Raw genomic sequence first — 11,828 nt, forward strand, 5'->3', positions numbered from 1 at the left:
CATTCCTCCCTCTCCTTCTCCCCTTCCACTGCCCTGGGTTCCATGTGGGAGGAAACACACCTTCCTTAGATCCCAAGGTGTGTGCATGAATGGGAAGGAATCACAGTAGTAGAAGCAGTAGGCTGGTCTGTACAGAGGTTCTGGAGTACCAGGGAAAGGGTAATAAACTAGAGTGTGTGTGTGTGTGTGTGTGTGTGTGTGTGTGTGTGTGTGTATGTGCATCCTTGCATGCATGCCAACACTGAGGCTTGCAAAGCAGGACTTTGCAGTCTTGCTTAGTGTTCAAATCTGGAATTCTACCACTTGAACCGTATTTTTACTCCTTTTTTTTCTGATTAGTTGGAGATAAGAATCTCTTCAATTCTGGGCTAGTTTTGAACTTTGATCCTCAGATCTTAGCCTCTAAAGTAGCTAGGATTTATAGATGTGAGCCATCAGTGTCTCAGCTTGTGATATTGCTTTGAAACACGGGGAAAAGAGGATATTTAAACCTGAATATTAAAGGAAATATTAAAAGGAAAACTTTCAAAGCAGTAATGGTTAGTATATATAAAGGCTTAGGTCACATTATTCCTGTCCAACTGGAGAAATGAAGTAAAATGATGCAAGTTGGGGATTCAGAGAACCAGTACCAATGCACTTTGTTGACCAGTGTGGTCTAGTGCTGTCCCACTGGAGAGTCACCCAGCAGAACTTACTTGGAATCTGCACATCCCCTAGGGCCCTGTAAACTCACTCTTGGTCAAATACTCAGAAAAAAATGTCACTTATTGCACACTTGAGTGACAGAGTGTTAGAGGCAATCTATCACTAGAGTAAAAGTAGTGAATACATACTTTGCAATAATTCTCCTTAGAAGTAATGAACTAGAAATACATAGAAGAACATGAAAAAAAATCTCAAAAACTATTTTAAAAGAACTATAAAAATGAATTCTAGAGTGCCATATTATTTATGTAAGTTCAGCATGCATAAGACATATTTTTCAAAGGCACATATCCATTGGTGTTTGCCAACCCAGTGTAGTATGTGTTGAGGGGCAAAGGAAAAGATCAAGCACAGGGCTGGCAAATGAACAAGACAGAGAACTAAGAGCAAACCCTGACTGATTGAAATGCCCATGAACCGAGGAGTATGATGACTGATTTCTTGCCCAAGGTCCAATTAAAGAACCCAGAAGCATTGATCTGTCCCCATGGAAAAGGTTGGGTGGGCTACAGGATGCCCAGAATTGAGGCTGGGGAAAGGCTGAAATTGACTGCCAGTCTGGAGTAGTGACCTTCATCCTAAGAGCCACAGAGAGTTGTTGACAGCTGTTAAGCAGAAAAGAGATCTTTGCAAGATCCTCTCTGGTGACCCAGAGGATAGGGAAAGACGTAGACAATGTAGTGTTTGGGAGTCTGCTTTAGAATGACAATGATCAGAATTAGTGTAGGGATTTAGGACAACACGGTGGGTGGCCTAGAGTGGGTTCCGTCTAAGGCTAGGGCAGGAAACCATGAAAGGCCACCTCCTTTTGGATGACAGTCACTAGCTTTAGCCATCTAAGAAGACTCTTGAATACTATGAAGGCATTCAGCAGCATAGAGGGAAGCGTGACAGTTCTTTCCTCCTAATGTTCTTCTCTTCTCTGCCTGGCACAGAAAGCTGGAGACTTGGGTTCTAATTCCAGCTCTTTCTTCTGCTTCCAAGGTGACAGTGGCCATTCTTCAGTCATTTTTCTCTCTGAGCCCCAACTTCCTTTCTCTTCTCTTCCTAGTATGCATTCTCTTTGACACTATATTATTGTATTTCCCTAATAATAGTCTCTCCCCATGGGGAAATGTTTCCCCCTCTCCAAATCCCCCCAGGTGACTCCAAAGTCTTGACATCCTCCTTAATCTTCTAGCTCCACTGCCCCACCTTGGTAAGGAAGAGCAACAAATTGGTAATGTAATGGCCCTGCTGATTGCATTATGGGTGTCTAATGCAATATGCCCTCATGAGGACCATCCATCAGCGGAGAGCCCCTCCCTAAGACCCTGCCACCCCAACTCACATTAGTCAGGCAGCCCATTCATCACTACCACACACCTCCATGGAGACTGCCCTAGACAGATGAGGGGCCAAATCAGATTTATGAGGAGGAATCCTGGAAAAAAAATTCAGGCCCATCCATCTCCCAGACACTGAGGAGGGGAACCTGTGTCCTCCTCCCTTCTAAGGCTCCTTAGGGAGACGTGTACTAATGGGGAGGCCAGCCAAGTTGCCTTTGTTTTCCTGAGGCCCACCCCCTGAGCCCGGTGTTGCCTAGCACAGCCCTAGAACTAGCTTCTTAAAGGTTGGTGATTTGAGGAGCAAATATATCCTGTTAGGACTAGCATATAGTGTCCAGACTTATTCCCAATTTCCAAGGATCCCAGAGGGTGGATCTAAATGAGTTTCTGGATTGGCTGAACTACTATAAGCAGAGGATAGGGAGGAAGAAGCAGCAAGCCCAGCTCAGGAATGAGACCAGTGCTGGGGCCAGTTTCACAGGGGAAGGTTTCACGCAGGCCTACTATATGGGGCCCTCCCTGGCAGCCTGGCAACTGTCCCTCTGTGCGTGGAGGAGACAGAGGGGATTGAGAATGTGGTAGGGTGGTAGGACCAACAACTGTCTTTTAGGTGCAAGGACTCATGGGGCCTGAAGTGCAAATGATTCAAAGGGCCTTGTATAAGGAAAAACCATATAACATCGGACTTGCTAGGGCGCTTTTTTGTCACAGACACATATGAATAGCGTGCTATATATTATAATAGTATATTAAATAGTATTTGTGGTATTAGTTGAGAAAGTAGGAATAAACTACTGAACTAAAGCACTCCCTAAATAACCCACATTGGAGATCAACCCTGTGACTCCAACTTTTTCAGAAAGCAAGGTCCTGTAAGAGTCTCTGGACCCTTTCCTTATCTGCAAGGTTCAAGCGTCATTGCTGCAGGCAGAAAGGGATACACGTTCAACCTTGGCAATGAGTCCTTTTCCAGCTAGGAAGAACTGGACAGGATTCTCCTTTTTGTACTCCAGTTTTATGACCGCAACTAGCCATGGTGGTATATGGCTGTTATTCCAGGCCTCAGGAGAATGACACAAGAAGATTGAGAGTTCCAAGACAGTTAGGGCCACATTACTATATCCTGTCTTAAGAACAAAAAACAACAAAAGCAGTTCAGTGACAATAGAAGTAGATTTGGTATTTGGGTAAAAATCAACAGTCCTTCATCATTCTCACCTTTTGCTAGATCCCTTGCTTTTATTGAAGCTAGAGCCTTAGCTTTCTCCACCTCACGGTGAATCTGTTTCTGTGGTGTGCCTGACACTGTGCCAAGTGTGTTACATGCATTATCTAAAAAAAAAAAATAAAACAAAATAACTCCATACTGCCAGTTGCCAAGTAAGGCAAAACTTAGACTCTCAATTTTAATAAGAATGTAGAGCTTCAGAGAGATCATGTGACTTGGCCAAGACTATGTAGCTGGTGACAGAATGATAACTGGGACCAACTTTATTCACTCCCCAGCTTGTCCTCATTCCACCAACCCTTTGCTTGAGCTGAGTTGCCTGGTTATGTGGAGGACTATGAGGGGGTCTCTGACCAAATGTTTCCACTTCCCCTAAGGACAATGCCTTGACTCTCCCTAAATGTCTTACCAGCATAGGGCTGGCACTCTACATTATCTATAGAGGCCTTGCCAAACCATAGCCACCCCATCTCTCTTCCTTACTGGTTTCTTGGCCTCCTCTCCATCTCTACCCCAAGCCTGTGTCTCCCTGTCTTTAAATGACAAGACTCCCCTTATTCCTGACTTCTCCAGCACAGGTGTGCTCACACAGTGAGCCAAGGGAAGGATTTCCATTCCACTTCCCCTCATTGCCTGGTTTTCTTCTCACAAGATTTTGAACTCACTGGGTCTTCATACTCCTTGTTCCCATGGGTCCCTTTGCTGGCCATATGTCCGGGTATGTTCCTTAGGTGTACACAGCTGGAAGTCACAGTGCAGTGCAGAGGGTACGCCGATGAAAAAGACATGGCTGGATGCAGTCTCAATCTCAGAGCAGATGAGATCCAAACCTATGTAAGAAGTGCCATAAAGTTATGTGTGCCATCACATGATATAGAGAAAAACCCAGGTAAGACACAGCTTTATATACAAACACAAGGTGCCAAAGTTAAACACTAGACAAGAGAGACATCTGGCTGAAGAATGTTACAAGTGGGAGTTTGTAGGCCAAGAAGGTTGGTGCGTCCAGATGCATCTTTCTGTGTTTCTGTCTGTCTATGTGTCTCTCATTCTCTTATGTGTGCATGTGTGTGAGTGTGTGTGAGAGAGAAAGAAAGTGTGAGAGAGTGTGTGTGTGTGTGTGTGTGTGTGTGTGTGTCTGTGTCTGTGTGTTGGGGTTCCTAGTCCAGGAAGAGCTGAGACTTGCTAACCAATGAGTTCCTTGACAAGTTGAGATTCTAAGTGCTAAGGGGATACAAACAAAAGGGGTGACCATTTGAAGTGAAACAAATTAGGACAAGTGTTTGGGGCAAGGGCAGAGGTCCCTAGGTTTCTCCTAGCCCACATCTGCACAGACTTCTCCTCTCTCAGGTCTTCCCTCAGCAGTCAAACACAGATGATGACTACTTTCTCCAACCTTGATCTGCCTTCCAGGCTATAGACCTTCTTCACTCGACAGTCACCAGAGGGCTCACCTGAACAGCCTGCAACTGAACATGGCCGGGTCCAAACCACACCCATCATTTTGTCAAGCTTCATCCTCCTGAGATCCCTAGATCAGGCTGTCTCCTTACCCTATACCCAGTTCCCCATCCTCGCCTCCCATTACGGTCACCAAGTGTGCTCACTTTGGACTCAAACTTTAAATCCTACTGGAATATACTCTTTGCTCCATCTTCCCTGCTACTAGTTGGCCTTGGCCTGTAGTGAGCTGGGCTGCAGGCTCAGCTGCTACAGAAGAGGAGACATTTCACTTCAAAGTACAGCTCCAGCCACTTGGGCAAGTCGTTGAACCACATGCAGATTCTCCCTCTGCAAAGTGCAGATAGCAGTGCCTGTAAATGGCTCTCCTCATGCCCAGCACACAGTCCAGTGTTATGGTTACCACTATTACTATCAGCATTATCTGAGTTGTTACCATAGTGTCCCACCAGGCAAGTTACCTCCGTTCTCAACTTCATCCTAGCTACTTGCCATATAATCCAGTTACAAGACATCTGCTGCTCACACTAGTTAGCAGAAAAGCAGATTTTGAGCCTAGGTCTATTCTAAATGACACCAGAGTCCTTGTTGTTATCTGCTAATCCTCTTGCCTGTTTGCCAGCATGAAGATGAATGGATTTGGAACAGTAAAGTGAGGAAGGAATGAAAGAAATGGAGGGAAATTTTTCAAGAGCATTCAAGGTGCTCCAGATTTTAGAGAGGCAATCTCATGGAAGGGCAGATGGAGAGAGCACAAAGAACAAGTTCTAAAGCTGAGTCAAAGAGGAAGCATAAAGTTTGAAAGGGGTGGGGGTGGTGTTGGTGGGGAGAATGAGAGAAGGACTGGGGTTCAAAGAACTGCAGAATGGAGACCACATACACAGGTGTGTATGTGAGGTTTCCCTGGGTTATCAGAACAATCAAGATAGGGTGGTAGGGGATAATTCTTATCTTTGCCCTCCACATCAGTGTCTGGAGATAGAACTAGCTACAACTATAGTATCTGGGTCCCAGTTTGGAGCTGTGGTGTGGGTCCGTGTGACAGGAAAATACTGAGTACTTGCATGGCCAATTGCATGGCCTCTGGGCTCTGCCCTCTCCAACTTCTGCAAAGGAGTCTTCAGGCAAGAGAAAGTGGGTTGGTAGCATTTTTCTTTTTGTCAGTCCTGGGGCTTGAACTCAGGGCCTGGGTATTGTCCTTTTTGTTCAAGACTAGCACTCTACTACTGCCATAGCTCTACTTCCAATTTTGGGGTGGTTAATGAAGATAAGAGTCTCAGAGATGGGCTGGGAGTTTGGCCTAGTGGTTAAAGTGCTTGCCTAGCATGCACGAAGACCCGGGTTCGATTCCATGGTACCACATACATAGAAAAAAGCTGGAAGTGGTGCTGAGGCTCAAGTGGTAGAGCTCTAGCCTTGAGAAAGTCCAAGGACAGTGCTCAGGCCCTGAGCTCAAGCCCAAGACTGGCAAAAAAAAAAAAAAAAAAAAAAAGAGTCTCAGAGACTTTCCTGTCCGGGCTGGCTTCAAACTTTGATCCTCAGATCTCTGCCTCATGAGAAGCTAGGATTACAGGAATACGCTACCAGTGCCTGGTGCTGATACCATTTTTGACTCAGGGTAGGGTCCTGCCAACTTGATTCTTCAGTCAGCTCTTGATTCTCCAGCCGGCTGCTGTCAGCCAGCCGGCTTGCCTGCTGGGGCCTTCACAACAAAAGCCAGAAGGCAGAGTGGACTTGTTTCTGACATTGCCTGCAAACTCTAGATGAGGGGTTATTTTTCCTTTCAAACTTTCTTATTTTTCTGCATCTGAAGCTGATCACTTAGCTAGCTACTTCGCTGTCTGTCTCCAAAGATTGGAAGCTTTTAAAACAAGCAGTCTAGTGCACCCTGAGTAGAATCCTTCAAGCACAAACCTGCTTGGCCAGTCCATCCTTCTCCATCTATCCATCCTCTGAGCTCAAGTGAAGGACTGAACTTTGACTGGCAGGGAGAAGCCCAACCATTCCTGAGCCACCTTTACCTGGCTGGACAGGCTACAATAAGGGCCGGGAGATGGGGAGGTCAGAGAGATCTGTAGCTCCGTAAACTACCTCTCTGAGCAGCCTTCCCGGTGAGAAGGGCCTCTAGGAAAAGGGAGTGAGGGCCCTTGAAAGCACTGGAGAAAGTAGGCTATGCTCCAGTTTGTCTGATTTTGCTCAGGCAAAAATGAACAGTGTTCCTTTTCAAAAATCAACAATCTTGCAATTTCATGGGAATTTTGCGCTTGAGTGGAGGGTGAGGGCAGCAAGTTTTTAACATCAAGCAACATTAAGGCAAATTCACTTCAAGCCACACGGCCACATCCCCAGGTTTTCACAATGGTGGGTGTTTTACCTTCCACAAAAGCTCTGGGTTCTCTGTCATGCCTTTCTTTTCTCTTCCTGGATCCCGATTGTCAAGCCTTCAAGAAAATGCACTTTAGTCCTTTGTCGTGGAGTGTAATCTGATAAACTGAGCAGAAACACACTGCTCTCCCCACCCTTTCAAAAACTGTTACTGCCAGAGAAAAAGGATGAGGGAAAGAGATCTGAGGTCTTTGAATGAATGTTTAAGCACGAGCACACGCTCTCTCTCTCTCTCTCTCTCTCTCTCTCTCTCTCTCTCTCTCTCTCTTTTTTCTCTCTCTCTCTCTCTCTCTCTCACACACACACACACACACACATGCACGCATGCACGCACACAGCACCTTACATACATACGATGACATAGAGTTTCCTGGGGTGGGAGGAGGCTGCATGGGGGCCTGGCCCTGTGGTCCTCAGGCAGATACTCTCCAAGCTCCTAGAGACCCCCCTACTTGCAGGCCCTTATTGCAACGGCCCAGTGGGCGGTGCCAGGGCAGGTTTCAGGCTATAAAGGGCTCTTGGCTCCCTGGGCCTGAGAGAGCGCCATCTCTGCGGCAGTGTCCCTGCCAGCCACAGCCAGCCTGGGGCACTGCCTGTGCCCCAATGCCACCGAGCTCACTACCCTTTCGCAGGCATTGCTGATTTGGACACAGCTGCCTTCCTCCTACCTTCCATTGGCAAGTTCCTTTTTGGATTGCTTTGGGCTGAGTTGGGTATGGGGTGGGAGAAGAACTGGGTATAGAGGTTTTGACTGGGAAGATGAGAATATTGTCATGTCTTTTCAAAAATCTCTTCTGAGGCAAGTATCTGGAGTGGAGATTCCCAGATGCGGCATGGGATAAAACTTACTCCATAGTCAGGCAATGGAGAAAGAAGCAAAAATTGTTCCCTCCCCAAGAGCCACCCCCTCCCCCAAAGGAAACTGTAGAGGGTGGGCAAGGGGCTTTCTCCAAGCCAGTATTGTCTGAGGGGCTGGGTGATGATTCAGTTCATACCTTTTGGAAAGGAGACATTATCAAAAACAAAGCTTAAAAAAAAAAAGAACAGAAAAGAAAGAAAAAGTGCCTGGGGTGGGGTATGGGGATAGTAGTGAGTCTTGCTAAGGGGGGTAAAAAAGCCTTCCGGAGTGAAACATGGAATTAGAAGTCCAGCTTTGGATCTGATCGCATTGTCAATACAGGATGGCTTAGCTAGAGAAGTGGGTGGGCTGAGTGGGTTTCTGGCAGGCTGTAGTTTTGAGGGAGGTCAGTAAATTCAGCCCCAGAATACTTGATGCAGGGGTGAGGATGGGAAGGGGAGTTGGAGAATTTACCCCTGCAGGAAGAAAGGCTCTATCTGGGGCATGTGGAGATTTCCACAATGAGCCTGGACAGCAGGGATCCAGCTCCTCAAAACAGCCAGAGTGTCCTCTAAACTGCCCTTGAGGACTGCATACTACGGCCGGTCTTGTAGCATGTATTCTGGAAGGAAGGCAGGGAAAGGAGAATGGCAGGCAAACATGCTGAAACCTGGGGCCAAACGGCCCTCCTGTCTGACTGAGGGAGCAGTTTGTGCTTCAGCTCTGGAAAAGGGTCTGGACAGGATCTGCTGTCCCAGGAGTTTTGCAGGAAAGGAGCTCCGCCAAGGCACACACAGGGTACAGAGGGGCCCTAGGGAGGATAAGGAAGAGTTGAGAGCTGAGTTTTCCATGGGCTCCATGGTACCAGGGAGTTAGAACAAGGCTGAGAGCAGAAAAAATGCTCTACGTGGGATCCTTGGATGTTTTGTCCACCAGAGCTCACTGTCCATAGGGGAGGCCCTGTGCAATTCCAAACTGAAAAAAAGAAAAAGAAAAAAGCCCAAACCATGCAAAATCAAATGTAAAATTAAATGTCCCTTTTGCTGTCAGTTTCAGTGGTCAGAAGTACAAACATTAAACAAAGACTCTCTCGGTTCTCGGGGACTGGCTGAAGTTGGTAGGAGACAGAATAAAACAATGAAGTTGTGCAGGTTGGACTGGACCCCGGTTTTCACATCAGTACCAGAAGTGATAGGTAAATGTGATTATCTAAGAAGAGTGTTGTCTCAGTGTTGTGTGGAGATGAGATCAGAGCATAGCTCTACAGGACTGCACACAGAGGAGGGGCTCTGTATTTACTGCTTTGAGTGGAGAAAGCCCAGGACAGACAGCACTCCAGGCAGCTTCATGTCTGGGCGAGGAGAGTGAGCCAGACGGGCTGCTGCACAGGGGAGCTTTCCAGGCATGGGGTGGAGGGTGTGTGTGTGTGTGTGTGTGTGTGTGTGTGTGTGTGTGTGTGTGTGTGTGGAGATGTGCTTTGCTTTCCATATTCTGCCAGCCTCTTCCCCAAGCTCTGAATTTCCTCCAGGTAGAACTCATTTGAGCCAGCAGCACCCCTCCCCACTTGACTGGCCTGGCAGTGTTTGGGCACTGGTTTCAAGATGGGTGCAGGACTATAGGTACGCCCTGAGATGTGCCTAGGACCACACAGAGTGCTGCATGGGAGATGCCAGTGGCTAAGAGTTCCTGTGCTTGGCTATAGGGAGGCTGGGTAGAAAGACGGTTCTTATGGGGAACCGACACATCGTTTGAAGGCCAGAAATAAGAGAAATATTCTGACCTAGAGACCATTTCTGCTCACAGAATCTTTGGAGGTGAATTAAGCTCTAGTTTGGGGACCGTTCATGGGGGAGTAGCCATAGCCTTAGGGTTCAAAGCCCCCTCCCCACATTGATCAAGATGTACTGTATTCATAAGCTGTTAATTTGGAATGATAAGAAATAAGTGAAACTTTACCTGGAAGAAAAAGAAAAAACATTCCCCTTTCGACTGAAATAATGTTCTCTGATGGGATCTGGCTGGCAAAGATGGCTGTTCCTTTGCCCCACTCTTTGTTTTTTCTTTCTGCTTTTTATTTTTGGACACAGGCTGGCCTCATAATCCACACCATCCTGTCCCAGTCCCTTGAGTGCCAGAGTTAAAGGCATGCACCCGGCTCTAGTCACTCTCCTAACAAGCTTACTCTTACATTTGGAGCATTCTTACTCCATTCAACTTATAGGATTAAAATAGTGTGGCTTCCCTCACCCCCCCCCCCAGTACTCTTTTGAAGCTGACAAAGATAAGGCTCCAATTAGGAAATACAGCAGCTCTTTCTGTGGGACTGTGTCTCCATAGACATTGCCTGGGACACCCACTTGGTAGCTGGACAATGTCAAAGGATTTAGAATTGTTCACCATGCTTCCTCCCCACTCCTACTCTGCACCTGAACTGGACTGGGAGGGAGAAATGGGTCAAAGCTACCCTCAAGGAGTAGGGGACAAGGGGAAAGGCTTGGAGAGTCCTGATTAACAGTGTGGACAGTTCTGTGGACTCAGCTCCGCGACTGGGAGGCCGGCTTTGTTATTCTGTAGACAAAGCTTGCTGGTCTGCTATGTGCCTCCATGGGAACTCAGTGTGAGCTAGTGCATGTATTTAAATCTTTTGCTCAGCTGTGCTCTAAGGGTGGATTCCCCGAGATCACCACAGGGATTTCACCACCAGTAGGTGAGCACTGGGATTGTTATCATTCTTCCAGATAACTGACCTCAACAACTGGCCCTTTTACCCCAGCCTCAATCCTCTTTACAGGGAATGGGCTAGTGGTGACCTAACTGCTCTTGAGTTATCAGAGCAGTTCAGAGTTAACAATCCTGCAAAATAAAAATCTTCCCATAGAGGGCACTTCCCAGTTGGGAACCACTTACCACGCTGGGGAATTCTTCCTAACATCTCTCAGGAGAGATCAGTGGGAATTATTTCCCCAGGATCTGTAGTACTGTAATTGTCCACCAGGTGGGGTTCCAGGGCAGAGAGAGAAAGAGAAGGAGCATGAGATGACCCAGAGCTAGCAGCAAGGTCCAGCGTCTCCTAGCTGGCCACAACCACCCTGGAAGCGCTCACACAGCCAGAGACAAGACTTAGGCGCGCATCGTAGACGCTTCCTGGCATTCTCTTCCAGTGAGTTCTAAAGCAGACTCTGTGCTGGGAGCATCGGAGGTGTTAGAAGAGGAAATCTGGTTTCATTTATGCGCCTATCACTCTTCAAGTAGAGGCGGAATGTCGAGTTCTTCGCTCCTGGAGTGCGAGGCTAGAGGGCTGGGGAAAATGAGGATGCAGGACCGAAGGGAGAGCCGCACACTAGCCAGGCAGATGTCGCGGCTAGGGTACCCAGCGTCCTCTCAGCCTCTCAGGGAGACCAGATGACAGACACATACGTGGGCGCGCACACACGCACGCGCGCCGGAGAGCGCACACAAACCTGTACACAGCCACCTCTGTCCACAGACGTCGGGCCAGCGCCGGGCCGCACACAGGCGCGCGCGCACACAGGTGCGGCCCGGGGCCACCGGCACAGCGCCGGCAGGCACGCGCCCCAAGCCCTCGGCGGCCGCACTGGGAAGGTGGCCGCGCTCACCCGGCGTGTTTAATTACTCATTTCCATCAATGAACATTTGTACCCCACTCCTCTCGCCTCTAAGAGCTGGGGCTGCAGCTTTTGTCCCCAATGCGGAGTGCTTGGCCGGCCCCGGGCTTCTTCCGACCCTGAGGGCGGACGTCGGACACGGGCTGTGAAGTCTGCGTGTGACAGAGGGGTGTCTAGAAGGTGTCGGGACAGTGAGGGGGGGGGGGGAGCTGCGGCGTCTGCAGCCCAGGACGCGTGCGGGGACAGGGAGACCT

This window comes from Megascapheus bottae, chromosome 7, assembly GCF_031878675.1.
Source record: "Megascapheus bottae isolate mThoBot1 chromosome 7, mThoBot2.hap1, whole genome shotgun sequence".
NCBI classification, from domain to species: domain Eukaryota; kingdom Metazoa; phylum Chordata; class Mammalia; order Rodentia; family Geomyidae; genus Megascapheus; species Megascapheus bottae.